Source organism: Bos taurus, unplaced genomic scaffold (genome assembly GCF_002263795.3).
Source record: "Bos taurus isolate L1 Dominette 01449 registration number 42190680 breed Hereford unplaced genomic scaffold, ARS-UCD2.0 Leftover_ScbfJmS_1336, whole genome shotgun sequence".
Lineage (NCBI taxonomy): Eukaryota > Metazoa > Chordata > Mammalia > Artiodactyla > Bovidae > Bos > Bos taurus.
Window position 1 is genome coordinate 237,412 of NW_020190439.1, and position 19,211 is coordinate 256,622.

At 39.5% G+C, this 19,211-nt stretch overlaps 1 long non-coding RNA gene across 2 annotated transcripts in view; it reads right to left on the reverse strand.

The window, feature by feature from the left end:
* LOC132344738 (uncharacterized) overlaps window positions 1-19,211 on the reverse strand; it is a 46,492-nt gene that overhangs the window by 16,686 nt on the left and 10,595 nt on the right. Inside the window, exons 2-3 of one of the 2 annotated variants that reach the window (XR_009493684.1) lie at window positions 3,343-3,470; window positions 1,520-1,755 (exon numbers count right to left, since the gene is read on the reverse strand). This is a non-coding gene — a long non-coding RNA (uncharacterized lncRNA). The remainder of the gene's footprint in view (window positions 1-1,519; window positions 1,756-3,342; window positions 3,471-19,211) is intronic. The other variant, XR_009493685.1, reaches the window with a different exon arrangement.

Genomic DNA, 19,211 nt, shown 5'->3' on the forward strand with positions numbered 1-19,211 from the left:
TCCTGCTTCTGTTCTTTCCATTTTTGTTTTTATGGAAGAGTGGGTACAAAACTATCACTAGGAAATTGTACATTTTTCTAATTTAAGAAGATATTTAAGGTGGCCATTTGACAGCAACCAAAAAATATAAATTAAGGAATAAAACAAACTATAAAATACATCTATATCTCTGTAAAGGGATGGAAATGAAAAAAAAATGAGTTGATGTATGGCAAAACCAATACAATATTGTAAAGTAATTAACCTCCAATTAAAATAAATTTATGTTAAAAAAAAGGAAAAACAAGTCAGTAATAGTTAACCAGCCGATTTGAACAGCCTACAGAGGATCAGTAGGAACCTCCCTCCAGAACAACAGTTCAGGTTGCCCATTTTCAGTCTCAAGGTTGAAGGTGAGCTCTTCTCACTTGACACCATATGTGAACCTCTCAGCTCACAAAGCGACACCTGGTGCAGAATGTGCATTATCACATTACAGTGGAGATGATTCATCACAGAACTTTCAGAGTGAACTGGACTCTGCACAGGATGAGTCCAACTGCTACTGTCCAGAAACTGTGTTTCTATGGACAAACTGGGCTTTTCAAAGTAAATATTTTTTCTCAACTAAGGAATCCTAGGTTCACAGATTTCTCTTTGATTAAGAAAATAATGTATATGAGAGAAAAAGGCCTGCCCCCCAAATACAGTTGTTTGTGAACGTCTCAGGGTGAAGAGGAACAAGGCTAACATGTTGACAAGAAAATGAATTCTATTCCTGTATATATATCATTTCTAAAATTTCTAAGTAACCAGATATTTCTAGATCAAATAATTCAAAATACGTTCCAGTTGAAATAAAAAGCATTAATTGAAATTCAATTGCAAAATGTCATATTCTTACTGTAAAATACATATACTTATCAAATTGTGTAAATCTTTCTCTCCTTCTCTACATATATTACTTCCTTTTCTCCATATGCACCTACATGTACAGACTTACTTATCTCTCAATCTCTGCCAATTCATGTAACAATTTATCTGTTATTGTGTGTAAAGCCTGGCTATTCACTGAACAAGTAACAAAAAACAATTCACTGTGTTTTCAGCTGTAGGTTAGGTGAAAGTGTATTGTTTTTCTACATGAAGAATTTTAGACCACCCAAAACTCTAGGATTAAATGTGTGTTCAGGGTCACAATTCAACACCTAATCAATCCCCATTCTCATGGTCATGAACAGTGGCTATAGAATGATAAGTGACCAGCCCCCTAAAACACAGAAGCGAAAACTTTAAGAGAAAGATGAAAAAGTGAAAATGAAGTCACTCAGTCATGTCCAACTCTTTGTGACCACATGGACTGTAGCCTACCAGGCTCCTCTGTCCATGGGATATTCCAGGCAAGAATACTGGAGTGGGCTGCCATTTCCTTCTCCAAAAGTTGCCCCATTTAAAACAAATTACCCCATTAAAAGTTGCCGCATTTAAAACAAATTAATTCCATGCCCAAGGCATGGAATCCCGTATTGTGTGTGTGTACCTCTGTGTTCAATAACATCTGATTCTTTGAAACCCCATGGCTGGTAGCCCACCAGGTTCCTCTGTCCATGGGATTTTCAAGGCAAGAATACTGGAGTGGGTTGCCATTTCGTTTCCAGGGGATCGTCCAAACTCAGGGATGGAACTCATGTCTCCTGTGTCTTCTGCACTGGCAGGTAGATTCTTTACCACTGAGCCATCTGGGAAGGCCAGGTGTAATACAAAGCCTTATCGTTACTGGAAAAAAAAAAAAAAAAGAATGAAAGTGTTAGTAACACAATCACGTTGGGCTCTTTGCATCTCAGTGGACTGTAGCCAGCCAGTCTCTCTGTCCATGGGATTCTCCAGGCAAGAATACTGGAGTGGGTAGCCATTCCCCTCTCCAGGGGTCTTCCCAACCCAGGGATTGAACCTGTGTCTCTTGCACTGAAGGTAGATTATTTATTGTGTGAGCCACCAGGGAAGCCCTTCATTGCTGACTCAACTCACCTCACCTCCAAATATCTGAACTAACAGATTAAGTGGGTCCTTGATGAAGTAAAACAATAATTAAGATGGTGTCAAATTATTTAAAAGGATTACCCAACTGAGATATGAACCAAGTGTGGACTGTGAGGAAAGCTGAGCACCGAAGAATTGATGCTTTTGAACTGCGGTGTTGGAGAAGACTCTTGAGAATCCCTTGGACTGGAAGGAGATCCAACCAGTCCATTCTGAAGGAGATCAGACCTGGGATTTCTTTGGAAGGAATGATGCTAAAGCTGAAACTCCTGTACTTTGGCCACTTCATGCGAAGAGTTGACTCATTGGAAAAGACTCTGATGCTGGGAGGGATTGGGGGCAGGAGAAGAAGGGGACGCCAGAGGATGAGATGGCTGGATGGCATCACTGACTCGATGGAAGTGAGTCTGAGTGAACTCTGGGAGTTGGTGATGGACAGGGAGGCTTGGCGTGCTGCAATTCATGGGGTCACGAAGAGTCGAACATGGCTGAGTGAATGAACTGAACTGAAATGAAATGAACAATTTTAGTGCTTCCTAGCTTGATGGAAAATGTGTGTATGTGTGTCTGTGTGTGTGTGTATATAAATAAGGAAACTGAGGAATAAAAATTAAAAAAAGAATTAGGGAATCTATTTATTTTTTAATAATATTTAAAAGTATGTATTAAATTTGTTACAATATTGCTTAGTTTTTATGTTTTAGGATTTTTGGCTCCCAGGCATGTGGGATCTTAGTTCCCGACTAAAGATTGAACCCAGAACCCATTCCCCTTACTTTGGAAGGGGAAATCCTAACCACTAGACTGCCAGGCAAATCCCTAGGGACTGTATTTTCAAATATATTGGAGGAATATAATTCAAAAAGAAATAAAGGACAGCAGTTCAGACACCCAATTTTAGAAGGAAATCAGAATGAAACAGATTTCCCTTCCAGTTACCACCTGAGAACTCATGGTGAACGAAGAGCAAATGAGTAAATGTAGGTACAACTCTTAGAAACATGTACGTCAGAGTGTCAGCACTATCTGATAGTTCCATTAATAAGTCTGGAAAAAATAACAGCACTTCCAGAGACAGCATCTAGAAGGCTATAGAATACGGAAGGAAGGAAAGAGATTTTAATATACATTCTGTTGTAACCTGTGAATTTTCCACAACTGTGTTATTCTCGATGCTTTTAATATAAAATATTTTTATAAACTAAGCCCCATGTCATGGCACGTGACACCCACTTTGGTCCCAAGGTGAGGAATTCAGACAGGGTGCACTGGGGATGGCTATTTCTGCTCTAGGATGTTGGGGTCTCAGGAGAGAAGACTCACCAGTTGGGGTTGATACTAACACTAGGAGCTGGACTCCACTGGAGGTGACGTCCCTACCACGTCTGCAGCTGAAGCTGGGCTTGCTGGCAGAGCTTCAGGAAGCCTCCCCACGAGGCCTGGGCTTCCTCCTAGAAGGCAGAACCACAGAGCTCATTGTGGGTGGTGGATGGCTCCAGCAGGAGGTTGACCTGAGTGGCTCATGGCCTTTTCAGGCTTAACTGTGGACATTACACAGTGTTATTTCCAGGACATCTGTCAGTGATAAGTAAGCCCTCATTACTCTGTATCAACTCTTGTTAAAGGAAAGGGCCTAGACTCACATCTAAGTGGGTGAAACATAAAAGAAATTGCATAGGTGTTAAGATTTATACCTGTACATATCAGTTTAAAAATAATAGCAACACATGAAAGGATGCTCAGCATCATTAATCATCAGGGAAATGCAGATTAAAAAAACAAACAATGAAGTATACAAAAAACAAATGTTGGTGAGGATACTGAGAAAAGTGAATCCTCCCACACTGTTGGTGGGTATGTAAATTGCAACAGACACTACAGAAAACAGTATAAAGCTTCGTCAACAAAATAAAAATAGAGCTACCATATGATCTAGCAGTTCTACTCCTGAGTATATATTTGAAGAAAACCAAAACCACTAGTTCAAAAACGTACATGAAGCCCACTGTTCAAAGCAGTATTATTCACAGTTGCCAAGATATGAAAGTAACCTAAGTATCCAGCAGCCAATGAATGGATAAAGAAGATGTTATGTGTGTGTGTGTATATATTCACATATGGGTGTGTGTGTATATATATATATATATATATATATATATATATATATATTCACAGACATACAATAGAATACTGCTGCTGCTGCTGCTAAGTCGCTTCAGTCGTGTCCGACTCTGTGCGACTCCATAGACGGCAGCCCACCAGGCTCCACCATCCCTGGGATTCTCCAGGCAAGAACACTGGAGTGGGTTGCCATTTCCTTTTCCAATGAATGAAAGTGAAAAGTGAAAGTGAAGTCGCTCAGTCGTGTCCGACTCCTAGTGACCCCATGGACTGCAGCCTACCAGGCTCCTCTGTCCATGGGATTCTCCAGGCAAGAGTACTGGAGTGGGGTGCCACTGCCTTCTCCAAATAGAATACTACTCATTCATAAGAATTAAAATATGCCATTTGTAGCAACATGGATAGATTTGGAAGGTATTATGCTCAGTGAAATAAATCAGAGAAAGACAGATACTGAATGATATCCCTTATGTGTGGAATATCAGTAACACAACAAACTAGTGAATGTAACAAAAAAGAAGCAGACTCATAGAGAGAGAGACCAAACAAGTGGTTACCAGTGGTTACCATTTCTTTCTCCAGGGCACCTTCCCCACCCAGGACTTGAATCCTTATCTCCTGCATTGGCAGGCAGATTCTTTACTTCAGAAGGAAAGCCCAAGGAAGCCCACAGATACGTATGAAGATATATAAATACATATGAAACTGAATCACTTTGCTGTATACCTGAAATGAATACAACATTGCAAATCAACTATACTTCAATAAAAGTTAAATATTAGTTCAAAAAATAAACAGACTTTTAAATGGCCTACAGGTAATTTGACTCAAAGCAAAGTAAGCAATAATTTCAGTATCAGCATTTATATATCTCCATTACATAAGACTGTTCAAGTGACCCCTGCTCCCTTCCCACTATATGCTCCTACCTCTATCTCTAGTCTCAGGCCTCACTCTGATGTCAAACACTACACGTGCACAGCTTGCACTGTGGAGTCTGGGAGAAGGAAAATCCCAGTTTTATTGTTTAATAGCCATGAGAGTGTTCTGAACTTAATATTATCATCCGACACTTTTCTGTTGCAGTCTTAATTCTGTATCTACACAGAGAGAAAACCATGAGAGAACCCAAGGAGAAGGCAGTCATCTCAAAGTGAAGGATGGACTGCTCAAGAAAATCCAACTCGACCTTAAATCCCAGCCTCCAGAACATGAGAGAAGAGTGTTCGGTCTTTTAAACAACCGGGTCTGTGGTATTTTGTGATGGCAGTCCTAGTAAACTAAGACAAGACTCTAAAATATCTTTGAATCTAAATTACTTTATTTATATAGCTTATAATTACAATGCATTGACTAACAAGTGAAATAATCTAGAGACAATGGTTTACATACCTATGAGTTTTATTTTCTCTTTGTATGTTTTTCCTGTGACTTCCAATTCCAATGAACTACTCATTGAACTCATTCTCAGGGTTTCCCTGGTGACTCAGAGGTAAAGAAACCACCTGCCAATTCAGGGGATGTGATTTTGATCCCTGGGTTGGGAAGATCCCCTGGAGAAGGAAAAGACAACCCACCCCAGTATTCTTGCCTGGAATATCCCATGAACAGAGAGGCCTGGTGGGCTACAGTCCATGGGGTCGCAAAGAGTCAGACACATCGTTGCACCTAAACAGCAAACTCAATCCCGTCAAGGTTCATCTTATACTTATAAGGGCAAAGAAAATGAGAAGAGAAAAAGTTAATAGTCCAAGGCATTTAGAGAAAGTTTGCTTGCATAAAATTTACAAAATATTACTCAAATAATTTCTTGTTTTATTTTTACTTTCCTCTCATTCTGATAATACTATTCTTCATGAATATGTCTCTTAGAATATTATTGTTTTTGTTGAAATGAAAAATTTTGAAATGAATAACACCCTTAGAAATTCTTACAGTATCACAAAGTAAGTAAATAGGAAATGAAAATGACTTCATCTTGTTGTATAAGCAATTAATGCATTTTGGTTTCCTATTTAAATGCCAATGTGTTGGGGCTCCCAAATCTTCTGCCTGGAACTTGTGAGTCATATTCAAGTGTGCCAGCAACTCAAGAGAAGGGATCTTTTTCTCCTGCAATCTGCCTCACTTCAGCGTCCCATCGACTCCTTATAGTGTTTTCTTGACAAAAAGCTGATAATCATGATTAATCCCTCACTTTCTTTCACTTCCCATTTCACATCTGCTAGTTCAACCTTCAGACCACCCACCCCACCTCCACCTCCACCAATTCTGAATCAAATCTCCCCTTGCATTAGTTCTTTTAAGTCCGTGAACCACAAACCATAAAAAGGATCAGACCACACACCTCAACTCTCCTCCAGCAAGGGGGCTTTGCCTCACAGAGCAGTCCCACACATGCTCTTTTTCTCCATCCATTTCCCCAATCCCCATTATCTCTAATTAAAGGTAGGGAGAAGAAAGGAACTGATATTACCTACATCTGGTGATTCTAGGCTAGCTCCCTTTTTAATTGTGTGTGTGCCCGTAGGGTCCACCTCTTTGCGGTCCCATGGAGTGTAGCCCACAAGGCTCTTCTGTCCATGGATTTCTCCAGGCAAGAATACTGGAGTGGGCAGTTATTTCCTTCTCCAGGGGATCTTCCCAGTCCAGGGGCTGAACTTGAGTCTCTTGCTTCTACATTGAAAGGCAGATTCTTTACCTCTGTACCATCTGAGAAGCCCATCTTTACATACATGAAATTATTACACTCATTTCATAGACAATGAAACCAATGATTATCTGAACTATTTGTATAGCTCTGTGAATAAGTGTCAATTTAGCTAACTAGCAGCGACACTGGGATTCAAACCCAGATAAATCTGGGACCAATTTCCACACCCTATCTGCACCATGCTGCCTTGAAGGCATTCTTTAGCACTTCTCATTGGCCTCCCTGGGATCCTAGAAAGACTGTTTTGGCAGGTAGTAAGAGGAGGTGTTTAGGAAGCAGAAAAAAAAGAATCTGAAGACCATATCTTCACATGTAAAAGAGAAATAAAATTTCTAACACAGAGAGTTCTTTAATGAAATCAAAAGTGAAAGTGAAAGTGGCTCATTGATGTCAGACTCTTTGTCACCCTATGGACTATACAGACCATGGAATTCTCTAGGCCAGAATACTGGAGTGTGTAGCCTTTCCCTTCACCAGGGGATGTTCCCAACCCAGGGATTGAACCCACGTTTCCCACATTGCAGGCAGATTTTTTACCAAATGAGCCATAAGGGAAGTCAAAGAATACAGGGGTGGGTAGCCTATCCCTTCTCCAGCAGATCTTCCCAACTCAGGAATGCAACTGGGGTCTCCTGCATTGCTGGTGGTTTCTTTACCAACTGAGCTCTCAGGCAACTCCAAGAATCAGATAAAGAATTTAGCACTGTTACTGCTGCTAAGCTACTGCTGCTAAGCTGCTGTTGCTATGTCATGTCAGTCGTGCCCAACTCTGTGCGACCCCATAGATGGCAGCCCACCAGGCTGCCGTCCCTGGGATTCTCCAGCCAACAATATTGAAGTGGGTTGCCATTTTCTTCTACAGTGCATGAAAGTGAAAAGTGAAAGTGAAGTCACTCAGTCATGTCCGATCCTTCGCGACCCCATGGACTGTATAGCCTACCAGGCTCCTCCGTCCATGGGATTTCCCAGGCAAGAGTACCGGAGTGGGTTGCCATTGCCTTCTCCTTAGCACTGTTAGTAGGGAAGAATAAGATCACACACAGATATATACCTTGCTACTTTTCCTAACCCCTTTCTGATTAAACAGATCTAAACACACACACACACACAGTAATTCAGGTTAGGCCATCCGTGTTCTTGTTGACTTCTCCAAATTCACCACCTAACACCTCAGTTTATGTCCACTTCCTTGACTTCCTCACTGTTCCTGGCAGGCACATCCACACAGGGGTGCCTTTGCTTTAGACATCTTCTCTGCCTGCCGAGTTCATCCCCAAGACTTATATCTGTCATTGAGCAAATAAAGATTTTAAAAACTAAGATCAATCTCTGGCCATTTTGTTGCCCAATTATATCTTCTTTTGTCAGTCATATTAAGAGTTTTTAATATGTCTCTGCTGATTGATCATTTGCAATAGAGGTCAAAATTGTAATTATTTAAGTCCACAGGTTGCTTTAGAGGGCAATAAAACAGAAAATTGACACTGTTTGATCTTTTTCACAGTCGTTCCTTTATGGAAGCTTACCTTTTGTAATGAAAATGTACTACTAAACCGCTTTGACATTTTCCTTAATGTGCACAAAAACAGATATACACAATAGATCAGAATAGAATGGAAAATAAACTTAAAATGTCATTGTGGAATATCGTGAAGTGCTCTGAATATTTACCATTGTAAGAAAATGTCCAAGAATAGTGCATATGGAAAGTATTTCTAAATTGTACACAACTTATTAAAAAAAAAATAAACCACCATTCGCTATCTTTTAAAAAAAGAAAATATCCAAAAAGGTGTTGGTAATTTTTCTTAATCTGTTTTCAATATTGTTTGAAAAAAGGGTTTGAAATTTTAACAGAAATATAGATCAATGGAACAAAATAGAAAGTCCAGAGATAAATCCACGCACATATGGAAACCTTAACTTTGACAAAAGAGGCAAGAATATACAATGGAGAAAAGACAATCTCTTTTTAACAAGTGGTGCTGGGAAAACTGGTCAACCACTTGTAAAAGGATGAAACTAGAACACTTTCTAACACCATACACAAAAATAAACTCAAAATGGATTAAAGATCTAAACGTAAGACCAGAAACTAGAGGAAAACACAGGCAAAACACTCTCCAACATAAATCATAGCAGGATCCTCTATGACCCACCTCCCAGACTAATGGAAATAAAAGCAAAAATAAACAAATGGGACCTAATTAAACTTAAAAGCTTTTGTACAATGAAGGAACCTATAAGCAAAGTGGAAAGACAGCCTTTAGAATGGGAGAAAATAATAGCAAACAAAGCAACTGACAATTAATCTCAAAAATATACAAGCAACTCCTGCAGCTCAATTCCAGAAAAATAAATGACCCAATCAAAAAATCGGCCAAAGAACTAAACAGTTCTCCAAAGAAGACACACAGATGACTAACAAACACATGAAAGGATGCTCAACATCACTCATTATCAGAGAAATGCAAATCAAAACCACAATGAAGTACCATCTCATGCTGGTCAGAGTGGCTGCTATCCAGAAATCTACAGACAATAAATGCTGGAGAGGGTGTGGAGAAAAAGGAACCCTCTTAGACTGTTGGTGGGAATACAAACTAGTATACCACTATGGAGAGCAGCGGGGAGATTCCTTAAAAAACTGGAAATAGAATTGCCATATGACCCAGCAATCCCACTGCTGGGCATACACATCAAGAAAATCAGAATTGAAAGAGACATGTGTACCCCAATGTTCATCGCAGCACTGTTTATAATAGCCAGGACATTGAAGCAAACCAGATGTCCATCAGCAGACGAGTGGATAAAAAAGCAGTGGTACATGTACACAGTGGAATATTACTCAGCCATTAAAAAGAATACATTTGAATCAATCCTAATGAGGTGGATGAAACTGGAGCCTATTATACAGAGTGAAGTCAGCCAGAATGAAAAACACCAATACAGTATACTAATGCATACATATGGAATTTAGAAAGATGGTAATGATAACCCTATATGCAAGACAGCAAAAGAGACACAGATGTATAGAACAGTCTTTTGGACTCTGTGGGAGAAGGTGAGAGTGGGATGATCTGAGAGAACAGCATTGCAACATGTATGTTATCGTATGTGAAATAGACCACCAGTCCAGGTCTATGCATGAGACAGGGTGTTCAGGGCTGGTGCACTGGGATGACCCAGAGGGGTGGGATGGGGAGGGAAGTGGAGGGGGGTTCAGGATGGGGAACACATGTAAACCTATGGCTGATTCATGTCAATGTATGACAAAATCACTACAATATTGGAAAGTTAATTAGCCTCCAATTAAAGTAAACAAATTTAAAGAATAAATAAATAAACTGGAAAGTATATCATAAAAAATAAAATTTAATGTGATAAATATAATATCATTTATGAGATGGCGTTGACTTACAAACTACAAAAGTATGTTTCACTCTATTTATATATTAGTTTAATATTAAAAAAGAATCACTGGTCCTTTGGCTCTGACCAATCAGATAAAAAATTCTGACTTTTTTTTTAATCTATCTAGTTTTTGTATGGTTGTATGATAGGCAAGTATAAGGGAAATATTTACCTTAAAGATATTACTGTTGTTGAAATTAGCTTTTCTTAGAAATGTGCTTTTCACTGCCAAGATAAGAACCCAAAGTAGTACAGGGAATTATTATTTGATTTTTTTTGTTTGTTTTTTCCAATGGTATTCCTCAGAATAGTTGGAAATTCCCCAGATTTATAAAATATCAATATGAAAAATATAATAACTATTCTATAAAATCTAATTGCATAGGAATTGAAAAATATCCTCCGTTCATTAAAACATTTTAGGAACGGAGAGTTTATAAGGGGTTATCTCTTGAATGTGGGAGAAAAATTATGCCCCACATTCCACAACCAAAAATAACATTATTGAAGACACACGGCATTACTTAGTGTCATGATAAGGCTGAAAATTCACAGGACAAATTCTATGAAAAAGTTAAGCATTTATGATACTTATATATAGTAAACCTATATATGTAGTAAATATGTATATAGTACAAAATTCATTAGCTCTAAAATTTGGTAGTGTAAATGAAAATTTTGATGTGATAGAAAAACTCCTAAATATGATGTCTGTGACAAGCACAACTTAGTTCTGAGGTTTAACAATGTTTCAGAAGGGAGGTGGGGTTATTTTTTTATTTTTATTTTTATTTTTGCCACACCTTGTGGCTTGCAGGGTCTTAGTTGCTTGACCAAGGATCGAATCGTGGGCCTGGGCAGTGAAAGTTCAGAGTCCTAACCATTGGACCACTGAGGAAGTCCTGTAATGTCTTAACAATGCTCATATGAAACTGGCCACATTTACGACATATAACTACTGACAGTTCTCCCAAAATGGTCAAAGCTGTAGACCCTTAATTTAACTGAGGTGGCAACATTTTTCAAGGCCATGAAACATAAGTCAGTTCCCTGCATAAGGGTCTTAGAGTTACTCTCCATTAGAAAATTAAAACAGAAGACATACTGTTTGTAATAATTAAGTCTCTGAACTTTGTGCCCTCTTAGGGTCAGGCCACAGGCTATTCAGTTGTCGTAGGTGAATCAGGGTACCAGTAACAATCTATTTATATATTGAAATTAAGATGCTTAGCTATGGCATCTTCCAGAGAGAGTGGAAATTTTAAGAATTCATTTTATTGAATTGCTTTTTTTTATATTTTAATTTAATTGGAGAACAATTATTTTACAATATTGTATTGGCTTTGCCATACATCAACATGAATCTGCCATGGGTGTACACGTGTTCCCCATCCTGAGCCCCCCTCCCCTCCTCCTCCCCATACCATCCCTCTGGGTCATCCCAGTGCACCGGCCCCAAGCATCCTGTATCATGCATTGATTTTACAAAAGATCAATAAAGGGTCCGATCTTTACAAAACTATTTTTATATTTCTCATTTCATATTACAATAGTATTGTGAATTTATTGCACAACATTTTTGGAAAATAGAAACAAAAAACCCCAAATTAAATCACTGACACATCTACTGCATTAAAACTACTGTTAACATTCGGTTTCATACATATTCAACATTTTGTATGCATTTTAAAATATATACTTTACTTTTTTATGAGAATATTATTTCATTAGCATCTTGGGAACCATCTTCTCATTGTTTTTCTGCCTTACTGATTGCTATTTTTAATTTTTTTAAACAACCTGTTTATTTATTTTTTACTACAATATTGTATTGGTTTTGCCATACATAAACATGCATCTGCCACGGGTGTACACGTGTTCCCCATCCTGAACCCCCCTCCCACCTCCCTCCCCATCCCATCCCTCTGGGTCATCCCAGTGCACTAGCCCCAAGCTTCCTGTATCCTAAATCGAACCTGGACTGGCGATTCGTTTCTTATATGATATTGTATATGTTTTAATGCCATTCTCCCAAATCAACCCCCCCTCCCTCTCCCACAGAGTCCAAAACACTGTTCTATACATCAGTGTCTCTTTTGCTGTCTTGCATACAGGGTTGTCATTACCATGTTTCTAAATTCCATATATAGGCTTTAGTACACTGTATTGGTGTTTTTCTTTCTGGCTTACTTCACTCTGTATAATAGGCTCCAGTTTCATCCATCTCATTAGAACTGATTCAAATATATTCTTTTTAATGGCTGAGTAATACTTCATTGTGTATATATACCACAGCTTTCTTATCCATTCATCTGCTGATGGACATCTAGGTTGCTTCCATGTCTTGGCTATTATAAACAGTGCTGCAACGTACATTGGGGTACACGTGTCTTCTTTCAATTCTGGTTTCCTCAGTGTGTATGCCCAGCAATGGGATTGCTGGGTCGTATGGCAATTCTATTTCCAGTTTTTTAAGGTATCTCCACACTGTTCTCCATAGTGGCTGTACTAGTTTGCATTCCCACCAACAGTGTAAGAAGGTTCCCTTTTCTCCACACCCTCTCCAGCATTGACTGCTTGTAGACTTTTGGATCACAGCCATTCTGACTGGCGTGAAATGGTACCTCATTGTGGTTTTGCTTTGCATTTCTCTAATAATGAGTGATGTTGAGCATCTTTTCATGTGTTTGTTAGCCATCTGTATGTCTTCTTTGCAGAACTGTCTATTTAGTTCTTTGGCCCATTTTTTGATTGGGTCGTTTATTTTTCTGGAATTGAGCTGCAGGAGTTGCTTGTATATTTTTGAGATTAGTTGTTTGTCAGTTGCTTCATTTGCTATTGTTTTCTCCCATTCTGAAGGCTGTCTTTTCACCTTGCTTATAGTTTCTTTTGTTGTGCAGAAGCTTTAAATTTAATTAGATCCCATTTATTTTTGCTTTCATTTCCAATATTCTGAGAGGTGGGTCATAGAGGATCCTGTTGTGATGTATGTCAGAGAGCATTTTGCTTATGTTCTCCTCTAAGATTTTTATAGTTTCTGGTCTTATGTTTAGATCTTTAATCCATTTTGAGTTTATTTTTTTGTGTATGGTGTTAGAAAGTGTTCCAGTTTCATTCTTTTACAAGTGGTTGACCAGTTTTCCCAGCACCACTTGTTAAAGAGACTGTCTTTTCTCCAGTGTATATTCTTGCCTCCTTTGTCAAAGATAAGGTGTCCATAGGTGTGTGGGTTTATCTCTGGGCTTTCTATTTTGTTCCATTGATCTATATTTCTGTCTTTGTGCCAGTACCATACTGTCTTGATGACTGTGGCTTTGTTGTAGAGCCTGAAGTCAGGCAGGTTGATTCCTCCAGTTCCATTCTTCTTTCTCAAGATTGCTTTGGCTATTCGAGGTTTTTTTGTATTTCCATACAAATTGTGAAATTATTTGTTCTAGCTCTGTGAAAAATACTGTTGGTAGCTTGATAGGGATTGCATTGAATCTATAGATTGCTTTGGGTAGTATACTCATTTTCACTATATTGATTCTTCCGATCCATGAGCATGATATATTTCTCCATCTACTAGTTTCCTCTTTGCTTTCTTTCATCAGTGTTTTATAGTTTTCTATATATAGGTCTTTAGTTTCTTTAGGTAGATATATTCCTAAGTATTTTATTCTTTTCATTGCAATAGTGAATGGAATTGTTTCCTTAATTTCTCTATTTTCTCATTATTAGTGCATAGGAATGCAAGGGATTTCTGTGTGTTGATTTTATATCCTGCAACTTTACTATATTCATTGATTAGCTCTAGTAATTTTCTGGTGGAGTCTTTAGGGTTTCCTATGTAGAGGATCATGTCATCTGCAAATAGTGAGAGTTTTACTTCTTCTTTTCCAATTTGGATTCCTTTTATTTCTTTTTCTGCTCTGATTGCTGTGGCCAAAACTTCCAAAACTATGTTGAATAGTAATGGTGAGAGTGGGCAACCTTGTCTTTTTCCTGACCTTAGGGGAAAGGCTTTCAATTTTTCACCATTGAGGATGTTTGCTGTGGGTTTGTCATATATAGCTTTTATTATGTTGAGGTATGTTCCTTCTATTCCTGCTTTCTGGAGAGCTTTTATCATAAATGGGTGTTGAATTTTTTCAAAGGCTTTCTCTGCATCTACTGAAATAATCATATGGCTTTTATTTTTCAATTTGTTAATGTGGTGTATTACATTGATTGATTTGCAGATAGTGAAGAATCCTTGCATCCCTGGGATAAAGCCCACTTGGTCATGGTGTATGATCTTTATAATGTGTTGTTGGATTCTGATTGCTAGAATTTAACACTAAATACAGGATCAAAACCTTGAACTTGCAACTTCATTTATTATATTGAACTCAGTTTCATCAAGTCAAAGCCATGATCAAACAAAATTACAAAGTAGTGGGGGACCTACAATTGTGAAGTTACTGAATTACAATTTAAATAGTGTAGTGATAGCTGTATATGGTAATACTGCAGCAATGGAGGAATGTTATCATTATGTGAGAGTTTTCCTTACAATTAAAATTAATATAATTACCAATATTCTGTCTATATTTGGAATTATTTACATTCTAAATGGCTTCCTCTTGACAAAAAATGAAGTTATTTTATACAATTAAATAATAAAAGAGTTTAGTACAGGCCAGATACTCATTGCTATTTATATGTTCCAGAATAATCTAAGCCTAATTACTGTAACAACTCTGTGAGGTATATCTTATTATTAAGGCTACTGAAAAAAGTGAAAGTCACTTATTGCTGTCCAACTCTTTGTTGACCCCATGGACTAAAACCTCTGTATACTGGATTCACCAATGAACACTGGAGTGGGTTGCCATTCCATTCTACAGGGGATCTCCCAGATCCAGGGTACAAACCCAGGTCTTGTACACTGCAGGTGGATTCTTTAGCATCTGAGCTCTTTACTGTGGAAACCCATAAAGTTACTGAAGCACATGTTAAACAGCTAACCTAATGTCACCAAGGAGTAAAAGGTAGAGTTAGAATTTGAACCTAAGAAACCAGGTTCTAGGATTAAAGTTTTCAGGTACTACACCATAGCTACAATAATAAATACAAAAATAAGGTCTAAAGTAAAGGAAGAACGAATGATAAATTCATTTCTTTTAAAAGCAGATACCACTATGCCAATTATCAGAGTGGCTAAACTCCAATAAACAGAAAGTCCCAAATATTGGTGAAGATACAGAGCAACAGGAACTCAATTTATTAACTGTTATTGGAATGTAAAATGGTACAAGCACTTTATGGGCTTCTTATGAAGCTAAATATAGGCTACCTATCATGTAATACAGCAATCACACTCCTAGTTAATTATCCAAATGCACTGAAAACATGAAAGCTTCCACACAGATGTTCAGAGCAACTTTATTCATAATTGCCAAAAATTAGAAGTAATCAAGTTGTCCTTCAGTAAGTGAATAAACTGTGATGCATTCATACAATAGATTATTATTTGGTAAGTAAAGGAATGAGTAACTGAGCCTTGAAAGAAATGGAGAAGGTTTAAAGAGCTATTACTAAGTGAGAGAAGTCATTCTCAAAATACTGAATAAAAAAGGATGCTTTCACCTCTATGACATTCTGGAAAAGGCAAAGCTCTACAGGTGTTGAAAAGATCAGGGATTGCCAGAAGTTTGGTGGAAGAGTTTGGTGGAAGGGGAGGAGAGAGAGGGAAGAATAAGTGCAGCCCAGGGGTCTTTAGGGTCCTAAAACTATCTATACAACATTACAATGGTGGACACATGGCATGATGCATTTGTCAAAACCCACAAAACTGTACAACAGGAAGAGTGACGCCTAACATAAATTATGGTGCTTACTTAATACTCATGTGACAACATTGGTCCATCAGTTGTAAAAATTATAATCAAAAATAAAGAAATGTAATTAACAAAAGTGCTTCTTGTGTTAGAAATAATCTCTAATAACATGAATTACTTTTGTGCACAGAAATTCAATAAAAGAAGCAATACTTATTACAAGGGATTGGTTCACCCATTCTTGGTGGCTGATTAAAGAAGAGAACTTTGGCAAGGCATACAGCCAGGAGCGAAAAATCATGACTGGAAACTATATGAAATGAAGCCTGGAATCTTTGGATATAAAAAGGATCTATCTATCTATTTCCAATGTGGCTCAATGCTAAGGAAGCCGCCTGCTAATGCAGGAGACCTGGGTTGATCCCTGCGTCAGGAAGATCCCCTAGAAAAGGAAATAGCAATCTGATTCAGGATTCTTGGCTGGGAAACCCCATGAACAGAGGAGCCTGGTGGGCTTTCATTCATGGGGTCACGAAAGACTCAGACACGTCTTAGCGACTAACATGCACACACCCTCTTTTAAAGGCCTTTTGATTAATTAAATTTGGCCCACCCAAGATGATATATCTTTTAATAAAACTGACTGTTTAGGTCTGATTCATTAAATCAATTTCACTGCAGCTTCAAAATTCCTACAGAGCAGTGAAAAGATGAGTGTGTAACTAGGTCATTAGGAGGTGTGTGTGTATGTGCACTATAAAATAGTTATTTCAAAGCCTCCTTCAAGTTTCACAGGAGTGTAGCTCTTACAGCCTACCTGATGTAGAAACACACTAGCAAGGGAATTCTGCACGATTTACTTCAGAAGCAAAGCTGTGTGGGAAACCATGACGGTGGATATAGCAGTCATGGTAGTCTGGGGGGAAGCACTGTGGACAAGGAAAGCAAATTCATTTTCTGAGCAAGTGTATTTTCCAGGAAAAGCAAGATGTTACCCAATTCGATAAAGAAAGGGATTTAATGTAGTCAGCCTGCCACCAGGTAGCTGGCTGATCACCTCAGAGAACTCAGGGTCAGTCTCCATTGTTGGGATAAGGACACTCAACAGAGTCAACAGCCAGGCCAGCCTTGGGGGTGGAATTCAGCATTGCTAAGCTCATGCTGATCCCATCCTTGTCACCAGGACTGCTTTCATGAGTCATTGAGCAAAGACAGAGGTGGCTGAGCAGGATGCTCACAGACATTCATAGTAGAAGCCATCTTAGTCACTTGATTGCTAAAGTACCTCTTTTTTTGTTTGGTTGGTTGGTTTTCTTTTTACTAATTCACATGGAACACAAATATCTTCCTTTCCTGTTTCCAAAGACATCTACCTACAGACCATCTTCAAGACTCTTTTTCCATGAATCTTACAATTGTGCCCATGATCATTCCACCAAACCATTGGCCACATTTCATGAATTGGTATCGAGCTGGTCATTTGGCATTTCGCCTTATAGGCAAAAGCAAACAGGCAATTATCCTGACTGAAGCTCTGTCTTTTACTGAAAAACAAGTCCCTATGCCCAACTTACAGGGAGGCTAAACAAGAACAGAAGGTCAGGGTGTGGAGCCCAGAAAGATGTACTGAGGGCCCTGCAAGGACAGGAGTGGCTCATGCCTTAAAAACCTCAAACTGCCTGAAAGCCCTCAGTGAAGCCCTTTCCTAGAAAGCTGAGGCAGGAGCATGGTGAGGTGTTTAAACATCTTGGTGTCAGAGCTCTAGATCTGGAGGCCAGGTCACGGTCAGGTAACTGTTCCCGTAAATAATGAAAGCTAACACTCGTTAGTTTCTGTTCTGACAAGAAAGGGCAGGTCCTGAGGCATGACTTATCCTCCAGGGTCCAGTCCTGGCAGAGTCAGAGCTCAGCTGGCAGCACCCTCAGCGCTGGGTCCTCAGACCCTGCTCAGCTGTCATTGCTGAGGGAGCCAGGCGCCAAATGCAACTGGCCCTCAGGCTCCTCAGGCCAGCCACGTGGGGGGTGTGGGAGCAGATCTTGGAGATGGCATCCAGGGCAGATGGTGCAGCCAGAAGGTGGCAGAGGCGGGGAGAAGGTCACTGCCTCCTTAAGGCCTGGGCGCGGCCAGTAGAGGCCGCAGTGAGGGCTCTGGAGGTCAACAGGACACAGACCCCCATATGTCCCCTGGGTCCCCAGATCACCATTGGTCTGAGGCTGGATGAACTGGAGCACCCTGGAGGGGAGGCCAGGATTGACCCTTACCTCACTGTCCATGTGACAAGCCCTGCTCCGCTGACCTTGCCTGGTTGTCCCCACTAATGGTCACTCACTGACAGTTGCTTCCTTGGGGGGAGGAGCCCATTGAAAATGGCTGAACAGGACTTGCTGCCTGGTAACAGGGTGCAGAGTAATAGCTCACAGGTACAGCTGTGCTGAGGTCTGCTCTTGGCTGTGCTCTGTTACAAGTCTCCTGGTCGAGTCTCCATTCAGCCCTGTCCTTTAGAGGTACCCCCAGATAGAAACTAGGTGGCCACAGCTGTCAGCTTTGGGTGGTCTCTTTATATCCCACAGTACTGTCTTTATTGGGCTCAAGAATGTGATATATGAATTGGAGCCATGGAGATGTGAGCAACCTCCTTCACACAAGCTACTTTTCCCTCAGCCCTGCTCAAGCCCTGTCTCCTTCATTCCCACTTTCATTTGATAATGGAGCACTGTCACACATGCCTGACTTTGTGCCTTGGTAGGTCAGAATATCTTGCCTCATGATGAACAGGAATAGAAAAATAAATAATAATAAGAAGAAGATGCAAAATGATTTAAACATCCTATTTCTACTCACATGTACAATCAATACTCATTATGAGTCAGAGAATATTCAGCACCGAGCTGAAGCTTAATGTCTATAGGTAGCAGACAGACAGGAAGACTGCAGCAGACTGGAAGCCCAGGGGCACCAGCTGCAACTGCTCTGCCACTTAAGTCCCATGGGTCAGCAGATCTAATGGAGCTAGAAGCATTACTGGCAGATAGAGAGGTTGTTCAGTGCCACTGCCATCACCGACTCGATGGACATGAGCTTGAGCAAGCTCTGGGAGGTGGTGATGGACAGGGAAGCCTGGCAAGCTGCAGTCAATGGGGTCA